Source organism: Hyla sarda, chromosome 3 (genome assembly GCF_029499605.1).
Source record: "Hyla sarda isolate aHylSar1 chromosome 3, aHylSar1.hap1, whole genome shotgun sequence".
Classification (NCBI taxonomy): Eukaryota; Metazoa; Chordata; class Amphibia; order Anura; family Hylidae; genus Hyla; species Hyla sarda.
The window spans coordinates 409,304,506-409,320,606 of record NC_079191.1 but is presented as its reverse complement, the minus strand read 5'-3'; the positions used below and the strand labels follow the sequence as shown (position 1 = coordinate 409,320,606).

Below are 16,101 nucleotides of genomic sequence, written 5' to 3'. Positions count from 1 at the left end.
CCCGGCACAGAATGCCGGGGGCTGCACCGAGATCATGGAGGTCCCCAGCAGTGGGACTCCTGTGATCATATTTTCATGTTTCACATTGAAAATCTCTGGTTGGAAAAATTCCAGCCAGAGATTCTGAGTGCAGCCAGCACCGACTGAAATCATTCAGGGCTAGGACCACACGAATATTGACCATTCTTTTGGCGGTGGATTTTTAGTAGCAAAGTATCTTCTGCAAAAATTCTGTAGTGTGCACTGTGCAGCAGAATCCCATTGCCAGCACCGGAATTTCCATGTGGAATTTCAAAACGGAATTCAGCTTTGAAATTCCCTAGTTTTAACCTGGCCTAAACCACTGACGTATTATAGTCTTAAAATTGTCAGAAGTTTCCGTGCTTAATTTTGGGCGTCCTGCAGCAAAATGCAGAAAAAAACAGGTCAGACCAGGTAGTTCTTGTAAACCAAAACTGGACAGATTTATTAAAGCAAAGATATACAGGATAACGTGTTTCGGGGGTCGCCGCCTCTTTCTTCAGATCAGTGATCACTCTCTTCCACTCTGGAAGCTGGCAGCGCCGTCGGACTAAAGAGTTTTTTCTGCATCCACTTCTACTCATCTCTTCCAGGTTGGGCTTGTCCCCTCCTTCCCACCCTTGGCTCAGCAGCTGTTTCCACACATTGAGAAACCCACTTTAGGGTTGATACGCAAGTTTTTGATTTGCTCCGGGTGAGCACCCACCTACGGGCATCTTATCTTTCCCATCTAATTCCAATACCCTTGGATTACTTCGGTAATGCACTAGGCGCCTCATGCCGGTCTTTTTCTTTCTCTTATACCTACACATTGACAAGAGTGGCGCTGTTCCTGGAAAAAAAAAACATTAGATATTAAAACTCTAATTTATTTGCTTTAGACTTTGATGGTCTGCATTTACCATATAGATGTGATATTTCTGGGGTTCACATGCTTTGGCTGATGTAACATATATGCAATATTTAGATCCTTCTCTTGTCATTGCTGTCTTCTTAGACTCAGTGCTCAGTGACATAACATGCACTCTGTATTTTAAGGACATTATTGAACTCATCTTGTGGACATGAGCCCAAGGCAGTGTCATTTATAGAGCAGCGGCATCGTGATGCTACTTGGTGGGCAGCTTGGTCTGTCAGACGGAAGCCTTCAGACAAGTATCTGACCTGACTGATGAGAACTTCCTTCACCTGATCTGTCAGGACTTCTTCCATCATTTGTAATATTTGCGGTAAATGTTCTTGTTTATCCTCTTTTATGTAGCTTGTTTATTAGTTATGTGGTTTGCACAAGGAGTTTTATTTTGTATTTGGGCCAATATTTAGTTCTATGTTATAATATGCCATTGTTTTTCTATACTGATATCATAACAATAGTTGGACTTTACATGTGTACTGCCATATACCCCCTAAGACACAATTCCTTTTCAGTTTTGCATTTTCATTTTTTACTCGTTTATCAGACGGGATCATAAAAATTATATTTTAACATTTTAATTTAATTATTTTCGGACAATTATGCACTGGGTGATAACAAATATGTTTATTATTTTTATGTTTTTTTTTTGGGGGGGGGGGTAAAATGGGAAAAGAAGTGTGATTTTCTTTTTATTAGAGGATGGGTTTTTATACATTTTTTGAAAACAATTTTTATTATTTATTTTACACTTTTTATGTCCCCATAGATGACTTTTATATGTAATAAATAGACTGCATTCACTTTACAATGCTATTCCTACTGCATAGCAATGTGCAGTGTGATCTGTGCTCCACTAAGACACGTATCAAAAATAGAAACTTGGGCGGCACCACTAGATAGCTGGACCATCAGCATACACAGGCGCTATGGACTCAGCTCAGGCTCAGCAGCAGCAGTCTTAGGGTTAATCCACATACAGAGTAGTCCGGATTTGCTAGGAATAACATAGACCATAGACTCAACGAAAGCAGATGCTGAATACCAACATGGATCCTGCACTACCTGCTTAGACCGCAACTCAAAACTCCAAGTGCAGAGAACCCGGAGGAAAGGGCTGTCAAATATGCGTGCTCCTCATTTCTACAGTCATCCCCAGCCTCTATAACTACACAAATCCTTTCATAACACAGTCCTACTACTGCTACCAACTGTCCCAGATGCCCACAATAATGAATGAATACTGTCCGATGCCCCAAATATGATCTTATAGAAATAATAGTGCCTGAGGATGGGAAAACCGAACCATAGCTAAAACACACTGCACCCCAGACCACACCCATTAAATAATTCAGACCACAAACAAGACTCCTAAAATAATTCAGACACCACAACCAAAATGAATCAGACCTTAGACCAGAACCCTAAATGAATCTAGGCCCCAGACTGGAGCCACACATTAGGTTAGACTCCAGACTAGATCCCAACCAAACCCCTAGATGAATCAGTTCCCAGACCTCAACATTAATTAAAACCCAGGACCCCTAAATTATGACAGACCATAGATAAGTCCCCTAAATGAATCCAGGCCTCACACAAGACCCAAACATTAATTCAGACTAGACCAGACTTCAACATTAAAGGGGTACTCAGGTGAAAAACTTTTTTTTTTTTAAATCAACTGGTGCCAGAAAGTTAAACAGATTAGTAAATTACTTCTATTACAAAATCTTAATCCTTCCAGTACTTATCAGCTGCTGAATACTACAGTGGAAATTCTTTTCCGTTTGAAACACAGAGCTCTCTGCTGACATCTCTGTCCATTTTAGGAAGTGTCCAGAGTAAAAGGAAATCCCCATAGCAAATATATGCTGTTCTGGACAGTTCCTAAAATGGACAGAGATGTCAGCAGAGAGCACTGTGCTCGTGATGTCAGCAGAGAGCTCTGTGTTTCAAAAATAAAATAATTTCCGCTGTAGTATTCAGCAGCTAATAAGTACAGGAAGGATTAAGATTTTTTAATAGAAGTAATTTACAAATCTGTTTAACTTTCTGGCACCAGTTGATTTAAAAAAAAAAAGTTTTAACCGGAGTACCCCTTTAAATAAGACTCCAGACTCCTCAATTGACAGACACAGATCAGTCCCCTATATGAATCTAGGCCAGACCAGAACCGAACATTAAATTAGGCCAGAATTGTTTAGGTCTAAGCTTGAAGAAAAACTGTAAAAAGAAACCTTAGATCGCATATAAAGTAGAGCTTGTTATCCTCCGTTAAAGGTGGCTTCCCTGCAAGTCAATGATCAGCCACAATTAAAGTCATTAACAAAAATTTTTATAATGTAAATAATACCATTATATGTATATTTGTAATATCTCGCTGCAGCGCCGTAATGTATGGCTCTGCAGCGAGATACTTAGCACACAGGGCTGTGCATCTACGGCACGGCTGTGAAGCGAGTGCAGGTGCTGCGGGTCCCGGTGGCTGTCAGCAGCTGCAGACCCGCCGGTAACAATCGCGCTGATGTCCGCCATTAACCCCTCAAATGCCGTGATCAATACAGATCACGGCATCTGTGGCAGTGCGGCACTTAAAATGGCTGATCTGATCGCCCGTGGCACTGTCAAGGGTTCAGTCAAGATGGAGGCCGGAGGTTCCCTCACCTGCCTCCGTCCATCTCCCAGAGTCTTCTCTTCTGATCTGCCTTCTAGCAGACTAGAGCAGAAGATCATTGATAATACTGATCAGTGCTATGCCTATGCATAGCACTGAACAGTATTAGCAATCTAATGATATTTTATAAATAGTTCCCTATGGGGACTAAAATAGTGTAAAATAAGTGTAAAAGAAAAGTAAAAAAAGTGAAAAAAGCCCCTCCCTCAATAAGTTTTAAATCTCCCCTTTTCCACATTTTAATAATAAAAAGGCGTAAAAAAATTAATTTATAATAAACATATTTGGTATCGCGTAAATGTCCAGACTATCAAAATATAATGTTAATGATTCCCTACAGTCAACGGTGTAAACATGAAAAAAAGATAATCCAAAAATTTCTGCTTTTTGGTCATATCACATTGCAAAAAATTTTTATAAAAAGCGATCAAAAAGTCACATATACGCAAAAGTGGTAAAAATACAAACATCCCTATATACGGAAAATTTTTAAAGTTAGAGGCGGTCAAAATAGGGCATTTTTAAACTGATTTTGTAAAAAAAAAGTTTGAGATTTTTTAAAAGCAGTACAATAATAGAAATGTATGTAACCATGGGTATCATTTTATTCGTATTGACCCAGAGAATGAAGAAAACATGTCATTTTTACCGTTAAGTGTATAGCGTGATAACGTAACCCCTCCAAATGAGCAAAATTGTGATTTTCATTTAAATTTCCTTACACAAAAAATGGGTTTACCATGCATTTTAGGGTAAAATGAGTGATGTCATTACAAAGTACAACTAGTCACGCAAAAAACACGGTCTCATATGGGTCTGTGAACTGAAATATAAAAGAGTTATGGATTTTAGAAGGTAAGGAGGAAAAAACAAAAACACCAAAATGGGCTGTGTCCTTATGGGGTTAATAATTATTATTATTATGGAAGAGAGCTTGCTCTCTGGTGCCATCTTCTGGAAGTAGCATCCCTGGAAGTCAATGCTTGGACACTCAGACCAGATCCCCGGCTCCTAAAATAGGCTGAAGATATGTTATTACTACAGCACAAGAGATCATTTACCATAACGTCTTCTACTTTCCAGTGATATGGCGGTCGGGTTACTTTGCTGTGTTATATATTTCCTCGGTCAATGTTCATGGTGGTGAAAGTGGTATAACGTAGCATTGACAAGTGGGTGAACCATTTTTCTCAGGACTATACAGTAAATACAGAATGACTTCTGATGCTTCTTAGGTCTCGCGGGGCGGGTGGGTCTTCGAGAACGCTGAGTTATGATGATACGGAGATGACAATACGGAGGCGCAGACTTCACAAGCGATAAACATCACACTGCTACCTGCAGAGGCACGGACATTGTACACGTTCTAGTACATTTCACCAATAATGGTGGAAAAAAACATACAACAAACAAGCAAAAAAGTACTAGTACATATTTTGAAGGAAATTTTTCTGGTTGGTATACACCCCCAAGAAGCACCAACACAGCCAGAGGCGGCTCTAGACTTTTTGAGGCCTTAGGTGAAACTCGATCATGAGGCCCCGGCCCCCCATCCAGTCAATATAAGAGAATGGTGGTGAATACAGTGTATGCATCAACGCTAATATGGGGAGTCCAAATAAGAGAGAAAAGGCGGGGATGGGCACTACAACACGTGTACAGCTGCCTTAAAGGGGTACTCCGTCCCTAGACATCTTATCCCCTATCCAAAGGATAGGGGATAAGATGTCAGATCGCCGGGGTCCCACTGCGGGGATCGCTGCTGCAGCACCCCGCTATCATTACTGCGCAGAGCGAGATCGCTCTGCACATAATGACGGGCAATACAGGGGCCGGAGCATCATTAGGTCACGGCTCTGCCCCTCGTGACGTCACGGCCCGCCCCCGTCAATACAAGTCTATGGGAAGGGGGCGTGGCGGTTGTCACGCTCCCTGCCATAGACTTGCATTAAGGGCACGGGCCGTGATGTCATGAGGGGCGGAGCCATGACATCACGCTGCTCCGGCCCCTGTATCGCCCGTCATTACGCACAGAGCGAACTCGCTCTGTGCAGTAATGATGGCAGGGTGCCGCAGTGGCGATCTCCAGGGTCCCCAGCAGCGGGACCGCGCCGATCTAACATCTTATCCCTAATCCTTTGGATAGGGGATAAGATGTCTAGGGGTGGAGTACCCCTTTAAAGGTCTAATCGCGGGGGTCCCGCCACAGTGATCTTGCATGCAGCACCCCAGTTAAAATCAGTCACCGGAGCATGTTCGCTCCGGGACTGATTACCGGCGACCACGGAGCTGTCACACCCCCTCCCATAGGCTTGCTTGGAGGGGCGGAGCGTGACGTCACACGGGGGCGGAGGCTTGACGTCACACGCCACCTCCCCCATGGTCGCCGGGGACTGATTTTAACTGGGGTGCTGCGTGCAAGATCACGGGGGTCCCCAGTGGCGGGACCCCCGCGATCAGGCATCTTATCCCCTACCCTTTGGATAGGGGTTAAGATGTCTTAGCGCCGGAGTACCCCTTTCATTCAGCACAGGTAATGGGAGACCCGGTGAACAAACTTAAAACATGGGGTGCTAGACCATGGCAGAATCAGCAATTCCACAAAAATATCCATTATAGGGAAAAAGTGTGTTTGCATTCACCATGTTAGACGTATAAAATTCAGACTTTATTATAGCAATGTCCATATACAGAGCCAATTCGGACTTATCAATGCAATATCCAGATACAAAACAAGTTCACCCGGGTGCAGGGAGGGAAGGCAGCTACCAGTCGGTAGCCGGAGCGTATCAGTAGAACGACAGCGCGGTTTCACGTCAATGACGCATCATCCGGTTCCTGATCCATTGGATTACTAACCAGGCATATATGGAGAAAGGGGGAGGAGTGACCCTTCACTAACAGGAATACATAGCATATAGAATATTATATACATACATAGTAAAACCAAGAGGGACCATAACAATTATCCTGCTATTTCATACAAAAGAGCTCAAATCATTTCTTTCATTCAGACCTAAGGGGCCCAGCACTTTTAGTTTCATAATCCACTTTGCTTCACATTGTAACAATTTCGTATGCCTGTCCACACCTTGCGGTTGTTGTGGAATGTGTTGCAGACCTGCATATGGAATCCCTTCAATTTTTCCGTTATGATGGTCGTCTTATGATGTTCGTAAAGATGGTTCGTAAAGAATACAGGTGCCCTCGAAATCTAACATTCAGATTTCTTTTTGTTTTGCCCACATAATATTGACCACAGGTGCAAGTCAGACGGTAAACTACAAAGTTGGATCTACAGGAGCTAAATTGATTGACTTTAACTGTACAACTGCCTAATTGAATGTATCTTTTTTTGAGAATATACCGTATTTTTCGCCGTATTCCCCCCCCCCCCCAACTTCCCCCCCCCCCAAAAAAAAAAGTGTGCCTTATACGGCGAAAAATACGGTATATTCTCATACGGCAAATACACATTAAAACCTGTCCTATCGCAGTGGTCCCTGCGGCCATCAACGGCCGGAACCCGCGGCTAATACAGGACATCACCGATCGCGGTGATGCCCTGTATTAACCCTTCAGACGCGGCGATCAAAGCTGACTGCCGCATCTGAAGCGAAAGTCACACTAACCCGGCTGCTCCGTCGGGCTGTTCAGGACCGCCGCGGTGAAATCGCGGCATCCCGAACAGCTTACAGGACAACGAGAGGGACCTTACCTGCCACCTCGGTGTCTGCTCTGTGCTGGGATCCCCTGCATGGCTGGCGCTCTCCTTCGCCGTCATCACGTCGTCGCGCACGGCGGCGTGCGTAGCGGCGTGATGACGGCGACGGAGAGCGAGGATACCCGGCAGCAGAGACATTCTGGATGGACGGGGACACCCCGGGGACGCAGCGACTGCGATGGAGGGCGACATCCAGGGCAACGGTGACGGGTCCGAAGCGGCAGGGACAGGTGAGAACGGGACAACGGCTGTCCGGGCATGCTGGGAGTTGTAGTTTTGCAACATCTGGAGGTCTGCAGGTTGAAGGTTCAGAATCTTCTTTTTCTAGATTTTCATGCTTTCAAATTGGGTGCGTCTTATATGCCGGAGCGTCTTATATGGCGGAAAATACAGTATTTGAAGTAGTTGCAATGCCCACATGGAAAATTGCCAAGGAGAGTATTTTTTGTGAGCCAGTTAGAATCAGTATTAACATTTGATGTTTTTTTAATTTTAATATAGTCATGAATAGTTTTATTTTTCCAAAACGTTACTATAGGTTTATTTTTCGCTATATCATTGATTAGCCGATCCTGTTCCGACATAAACCACTTAGAAAGGATTGCATTTTTCATTATTCTGTTCATGGGATTATTGTAAAAAATTTCTTTTAAACCTATTTGGAATCAAAAGGTCTTTTCTTTCTCTTTTTTCTGCTCTCAAAAACACTTTTTTAATAAGAGAATCTGGATACCTTCTCTCTTTTAATCGATGCTTTAATTCTTCTGCTTGTATATAGTATTGAGCATTATCACTATTGATTCTTTTTAATCTAATAAATTGTGAATAGGGAATATTGTTCTTTATATAGAAAGGAGGAGAACTTTGTTAGTGTAACAACAATTTTTTAGCTATGTTTTTTCTATAGCCAGTATTTTTTAGATTTAGCTTTTAGATTTAGAAAAAAGTTTTTAGATTTAGTTCATCAATACTAAGTGGGACATCCAAGAAATTTAGAGATTTTCCACCATGTTCATGCGTGAACAGCATGTTCAGTGGCATAGCTATAGAGGTTGCAGAGGTCGCCATTGCGACCGGGCCCCATAGCACGGGGGGCCCCCTACCACTACAACATACTACCTCAGCAGGTCAGGCCCTCAGGCACAGCCCGAGATCCCGGGCCTGAATGGGAGGGGGGCGGAGGCGGCATGTGTATGTATGATGTGTGTGTATGTACTGTATGTATGAATAATGTGTGTATGTACTGTATGTAACAGTATTATATTCAGGTGGAACAGTAGGAGGCAGTATTATATTCAGGGGGTACAGTGAGTGGCAGTATTATAATCAGGGGGTACAGCCGGAGGCAGTATTATATTCAGGGGTACAATCGGTGGCAGTATTATATTCAGGGGGTACAGTAGGAGGCAGTATTATATTCAGAGGGTACAGTAGGTCACAGTATTATATTCAGCGGGTACAGCAGGTGGCAGTATTACATTCAGGGGGCACAGTGGATGGCAGTATGATATGCAGGAGGTACAGTGGATGGTAGTTTTATATCCAGGGGATACAGTATGTGGAAGTATTCTATTCAGGGGGTACAGTAGGAGGCAGTATTATATTCAGGGGGTACAGTAGGTGGCAGCATTATATTAAGGGGGTCCAGTAGGTGGCAGCATTATATTCACGGGGTACAGTAGGTGGCAGTATTGTATTCAGGGCACTATGCAGGAGGTACAGTGGATGATAGTTTTATATTCAGGGGATACAGTGTGTTGCAGTATTATATTCAGGGGGTACAGTATTTAGCAGAATAATAATGATTATTGTCTTCATACAGAGTCAGACTCTGCAGAGAAGATGGAGCTGGAAGACGTCCTGACGTCTGGACCAGATGAAGAAAAAAAGAAAAAGAAGAAAAAAAGAAAAGACAACAGAGAAGACATCACTCAGGTCACTGATATCATTGTGTATTCTCCTGACTGTCCCATCAGAGCTGTAGTCACTGATATCTTTGTGCGGCTGAGTAAGGGGTCGTCCAGAATTGGGGAATCGGGCAGAGGGGCCCAGGACAATTTTTCGCACCGAGATCCTGGGGTTTCTAGCTACGCCCCTGAGCATGTTCATATAATTGTTATTTAAAGGGAACCAATCATCAGATTTTACCCTATATAACGCTTGGCAAAGCGTTATATAGGGTAAAATCTTTATTTTCACCATTCCCGGGGGACGCTCCTGCCCCCAGGGATGGTGAAGATATGAAGTTATAAACTAGTCACCGCCGCCGCCGTAAGTAGTCACCTTGGCGGGGAGCTCTTCTCACCAACTCCCGTTCTTCGGCCGGGAGCGATGCCCCCTCCGCTTGATTGGTGGGCCGCATCATCGTTAGGCTCCGCCTGTTCAGTGAGCGGAACAATGACGCTGCCCATCAATCAAGCGGAGGGGGCGTCGCTCCCGGCCGAAGAACGGAAGTAGATGAGAAGAGCTCCCCGCCCAGGTGACTACTTACGGCGGCGGCGGTGACTAGTTTATAACTTCATATCTTCACCATCCCTGGGGGCAGGAGCGTCCCCCGGGGATGGTGAGGACAACAAATTTTACCCTATATAACGCTTTGCCAAGCATTAAGTATCTGATGAAATCTTCAAAGTAATTTTTAGTACCGTCCCAAATTATTAAAACGTTGTCCACATATCTCAGGAACCACTTCACATATCGGGTGAAGGGGATCCGGAGAGTGTGGACATACGTTAATTCAAAAATTGCAAGATACATGTTTGCTAAAGTACATGAAACAGGGGACCCCACTGGGGTCCCGTGTGTTTATACCAAGTATTGTCACAAATAATCTGGGGAGCACGCAGGAGTTTTCTTTAGGGTTTTAAAAACATAAAATATTGCCGCCACACCAGGACGACAATTTACTACTGCAGTGATGAATACAATCATAATGTTATTATATAAAAACCAGCATATACTGTAGAGACAAATATCTCCATTATACAAGGGAAAAATAATTACACCACACCATGAGCCATATAGGGACTGGATAATACCACCATACTGATATTGAATAAAGCCACTATACACAGACCAGTATCACTAATAGCACCACTATACAAGGGACAAATGATTCTAATGTACCATGACTACACATTACTACTAGAGATGAACACATTTTTTTATTTGTTTTGATCCGAATCTCTATTAAACACTGCTATTTCCGGCCTACAGAGAGCCTCAATAGGGGTGTAGAACACTTTGCCTTGTCCTAACACGCATAGGGAGTGTGCAATGTTAGTGAAATTATACTGTTATTCAGTATGACATGCAGATTACAGGCATCACTATTAGAATCACTGCCACAGAGCGTCTGGATGTGGCAGCAGGGTAACAAGACTATATGGCATCACAATTGAAGAGATTTAAGAGATATTTTATGTAATTTTTATTTTTATTTTATTTGAATTAATTTTAATTTTTTTAAATCCTTTTTTGAGGACCTATTCTGGTGAGCATCGAGCTAGCGGTCCACCACGAGGCGAGCTACAACCTGTTCCAAACCCCTGCCTCTCATCACTCCTACCTGTTTCATTGGATTCTTGTGGTAATTCCAGAGGTAATATATGACGACGACAACTAGAGAGGAGTGAATTTTTTTCAAATTTGATTTGTCCGATTTGATTAGCGCATCTCTATTGAGGCCCCAATGGAGAGCAAGTCTGGTGCCAGCAGCCATGGTAATTCCAGCTCCAAAAGTGTATAATTGCTGCAGTGTATACGCTGCTACAGTGAAAAAGCTCGTACTTGTATCTTAAAACCGAGCTGGCAGTCCGCTGCGAGGCCAGCTACCACCTGTCCCAGCCCCTGCATCTCAGCACACGCCCATGCTCTGAGTGTCCACTTGAAAAGGGAGGGACTGTAGTTCCAGCAACTTGGACATTCAGCTTCTGTGCCGTTGGATAAGTAGGCGCATAAAGCTAGAAGTGGCTGCAGTGAAAAAGCTCGTACTTGTATGTATAAAATGGAGCTGGCGGTCCTCCGACAGATGAGCTGCCACCTATTTCCGCCCCTGCCTCTCAGCGCCCTCCCCCGACCCCCCCCCCTCGATTGAAAGAGTGAATGTTTCATTTAATCAGTTATGGTTCATTGTTATCGCTCCAACCTGTTTCATTGGATTCTTGTGGTAATTCCACAGGTAATATATATGACGTTGATGACCATAGGGCCTCAGTCCTGAAAAGATTAAATCAATTTTTTTTTTAATTTAAATGAAAGATTTTGCTTAGATTCAAAAGTTTTATGTCCCGGGTGCTCAAAACGTTTACTTTGAACTAATACTGTATGACCACAAAACCCGATATAACAAGGAGTCACATGGCGGCACAATGACAGAGCCTAGAGGTGGCATCAGCCCGACCAGACCATAGGGCCTCACAATAGAAAAGATTTAAGATATTTTGTAAAGTTTTAATTGAAGATTTTAGATAGATTAAAAATGTTAAAAACAGCACGAGGAGACCATATGGTGGCACAATGACACAGCCTGGAGGTGGCAGCAGCATGAGGAGACTATGATGTGGCAGAATGACACAGCCTGGAATTGGCAGCAGCAAGAGGAGACCATATAGTGGCAGAACGACCCAGCCTAGAGGTGGCAACAGCCTGACGAGACCATAGGGCCTGACAATTAAAAAGATTAAAGATATTTTGGAAATTTTTTATTGAAGATTTAAAATACCGTATTTATTGGCGTATAACACGCATTTTTAGGCTAAAATTTTTGCCTAAAGTCTATCTGCGTGTTATATGCCGATAAGCCGCTGCAGTTCAATGATTTAAAGCGGGCGCTTTAAATCAATGAACTGCAGCGGCTTTTGCAGGTCCAGAGACCTGCCGTTGCTGCCCGCTTCTCTGCCCCTGCCTATCCTGGGGTCCAGAGACTGCCGACGCCGCTGTTCCATTACCTCCCTCAACCCCCACGGTTTTTCTGACCCCGCAGAAGCCCCCAGGAAAGGCAGGGGGATAGAGGCCGTTGCTGCCCGCTTCTCTCCTCCTGCCTTTCCTGGGGTCTAGAGCTCTGCTGCCGCCGCTTCTCTCCCCCTGGCTATCAGCGCCGCTGCCCCATTGCCTCCCCCATCCCCAGTTTTATGATTACCTGTTGCCGGGGTCGGGTCCCCACTGCTTCTGGCTCCGGTCCGCGCTGCTTCTGGCTCTGGTGTGGCGTCTATGCATCGTTGCTATGCGCTGCGCTACGCAATGACGAGTGACGTCGCGTCTCTCGTCATTGCGCCTCGCAGCGCATAGCAATGACGCATAGACGCCACACCGGAGCCAGAAGCAGTGCGGACCCGATCCCGGCAACAGGCAATCATAAAACCAGGGATGGGGGAGGCAATGGGGCAGCGGCGCCGATAGCCCAGGGGAGAGAAGCGGCGGCAGCAGGGCTCTAGATTCCAGGAAAGGCAGGGGGAGAGAAGCGGCCAGCGACGGCCTCTCTCCCCCTGCCTTTCCTGGGGGCTTCTGTGGGGTCAGAAACAGTGTATCGTGGTATTCACATGTACACACATGCACCCTCATTTTACCAAGGATATTTGGGTAAAAAACTTTTTTTACCCAAATATCCTCGGTAAAATGAGGGTGCGTGTTATATGCCGGTGGGTGGTATACCCTGATAAATACGGTAGATTAAGATTAAGTTTAATTTAATGTGCCAACAGCATGAGGAGACCACATGGCCACGGTGTGTCTGGATCCTTGTTTTCCCCATCACCCTGTAGCTCCACAGCCTGCTCCTGGCACTCCTCTCCTGACAGATGCTATAAAAACCACCCATTTCGCAAAACCTTGCCTGTGCTCCACTGTCCCCCTCCCCCTCCTCCAGTTCAGCCCCCACAGGGCTCATGTGGCCTTGAGATGTAGGCGACACGTCTCCAGCCGTCGTTTCCAACACGTGTTGTAGGACATGAAGTGACTGACTAATAATGTGGCTTCCTCAAAGGGCCTGAGCAAATGGCAGGTGTCACATATGAGCTGCTACTGGTTGACATTGAAGTTACACAGGGGAGTGCCCCTATCCGCTTGGATCATGAAGAAATCGTCATGGCTTTTCACTGTTCGTAAAGTTGGTCCAACATATGGAGGGTGGAATTCCAACATGTGGAAACATCGCAAATCAGACTATGTTGGGGGATGCCGTTCTGACGCTGCAGCTCAAGGAGGGTGTGCTTTGTGGTGTAGGAGTGGCTGAAGTGCATGCAAAGTTTCTTTCCCATTGTTAGGATGTCTTGCAGATGGGGGGAACACTTCAGGAATCGCCTGATAACCAGAGCAGGGCGCATGGCTCAGACTTCCTTGAAGCAGCGCAGACAAGATGTTCTTCCCATTGTTGGTCACCATGGTTCCCATCTCCAGTTTTTGTGGAGTGAGCCATTATTCGATTTCTTGAGGAATGACACAGCCTGAAGGAGGCGGAAGCATGAGGAAACCATATAGTTGCAGAATGACCGAGCCTGGAGGTGGAGGTGGCAGCAGCCTCACAATTAAAAAGATTAAAGTAATTTTTTTAAACTTGCATGTGGCATGTCGTCACGCCTCCTCCCATAGACTTGCATTGAGGGGCCGTGACCGTGAGTCATGAGCCTCTGTCGCTACACCCAATGCTCTAAACGAACGCCGGGAGCAGCAGGGAGAACGTGGGGCTCCTCAGCGGTGGGACCCCCGGGATCAGACATCTTATCCCCTATCCTTTGGATAGGGTATAAGATGTCTAGTACCCCTTTAAGTGGAAATTTAGGGTGAGTTCCCACATTTTTTTCCCCCAGGACTTGACCCCTGTTTATACATCCCCCAATGTCTTTTCCAAGCTAGCCCTTTAAAGGGGTACTCCGGTGAAAACCTTTTTTCTTTTAAATCAACTGGTGGCAGAAAGTTAAACATATTTGTAAATGACTTCTATTAAAAAATCTTAATCCTTCCTGTACTTATTAGCTGCTGAATACTAAAGAGGAAATTCTTTTCTTTTTGGAATGCTCTCTGATGACATCACAAGCACATTTCTCTCTGCTGACGTTATTATAATAATAACACTTTATTTATTGTTGTCCTTAGTGGGATTTGAACCCAAGTCCCCAGCACTGCAAGGCAGCAGTGCTAACCACTGAGCCACCATACTGCCCTTAGCATACATCTGCTATGCATCTGCTATGCATCTGCTATGCATGGTTGCTAACATGGACAGAGATGTCAGCAGAGAGCACTGTGCTCGTGATGTCATCAGTGTGCCAAAAAGAAAGGAATTTCCTCTGTAGCATACAGCAGCTAATAAGTACTGGAAGGATTAAGATTTTTTAATAGAAGTAATTTACAAATATGTTTAACTTTCTGCCACCAGTTGATTTAAAAGAAAAAAGGTTTTCACCGGAGTACCCCTTTAAATTCCCTTTTGAGTACAGAGCTGTAGGTTATAGGATTTATTTCTGCGGACTCCTGTCATGGTTATATTTAGTAATACTTTATTTATTCAGTAGTGTGAAAATACCATATATAATGCAAACTCTAGGATTTAGATGGCTGGAAAAAATACAAAATGTCCTGAGTTAGGGGGGCATTTACTAAGATATGTGTGATTAAGTAAAATTTTTGGTTCTTTTATTTTATTTTTTTATTGTGTGTGTGATTTTGTGGAGGATACACATTTTCTGAAATTTCACTCTACACATACACCAAAAAGCTACGGTAGGTCTGGGCTGGTGTAGAATTGCGCCTTAATGGTGGGTTTTGCGACTTTTTTGCAGCAGTCGCAGTTGACGCATTACCACTGCACAAGACTAACCCTTAACATCTGGCCTGTACGCTCTTTAAAAAGAAAAAAGGTATAAATCGAAAAGGCGCAAAAAATGGCCTGAGGCGCAGCGCTGCGACTAAATAGCGACAAATCAATGCCCCCCCCCAAAAAAAAATGCTCGAAACACAATGATAAAATGCCCCCAATTGTTCTAAATCTGAAAGCTTTTTTTTTTCTTCCCTATTCTAAGTAAGCACATTCTGGCGGAGTCTCCGTCTATTGATTTTAATTACAGATTTTGTGAAAACGCCTGGTACAGAAAATAGATTAGGTTTAGTCCCAGAATGAAGCCAAAGCTATTAAGGACTTACTTGCTAGTGTATATTCTTAAACATTGATATTCAAGGGAGGTATTTGTATGTTAAACTACATAATAGAACGGAATTTCTCAACCAGGGTGCCTCCAGCTGTTGCAAAACTACAACTCCCAGCATGCCCGGACAGCCTTTGGCTGTCCGGGCATGCGGGGAGTTGTAGTTTTGCAACAGCTGGAGGCACCCTGGTTGAGAAACACTGTAATAGAACATTGTGCGGCTATTACATCTAACAGCATATGGCCACTATTTATCCTATAGCCAAGTGTATTCCAACAAATTACCGCTAGTCCAACAAGGTCCCTGTCGGGTAGATAGACAAGACTCATAGATTTAGAAGAATGGCTTTTTCACTTTCTCCTTTCAATACTAAATTTACCCTGATTCTAGATGGTTTTACCCCCCTGAGGCAACAGATGAAGCACCAATATTTACAGTATTATCAACGTTTCACACAACAATGGTGTACCAAAACTCTATATCGTATTGATGAGATATAGGCATAGCAAGCATAAGCAGGGTCCTGTGCAGATAAAACAGACTTTGATCATATCTCAGGACAATTCTATGGAAAATCAAAATGTCCCATTTTCAGACGCGTTTTGGCAGAGTTTGGCCCCGCTTCAC

The 16,101-nt window shown here is 44.1% G+C and overlaps 1 long non-coding RNA gene across 1 annotated transcript in view; it reads left to right on the top strand.

The window, feature by feature from the left end:
- The first annotated feature begins 9,996 nt into the window (after window positions 1-9,996).
- The window catches only part of LOC130362970 (uncharacterized), a 30,243-nt gene continuing 24,138 nt past the window's right edge, over window positions 9,997-16,101 (top strand). Inside the window, exon 1 of the long non-coding RNA XR_008891665.1 lies at window positions 9,997-10,933. This is a non-coding gene — a long non-coding RNA (uncharacterized LOC130362970). The remainder of the gene's footprint in view (window positions 10,934-16,101) is intronic.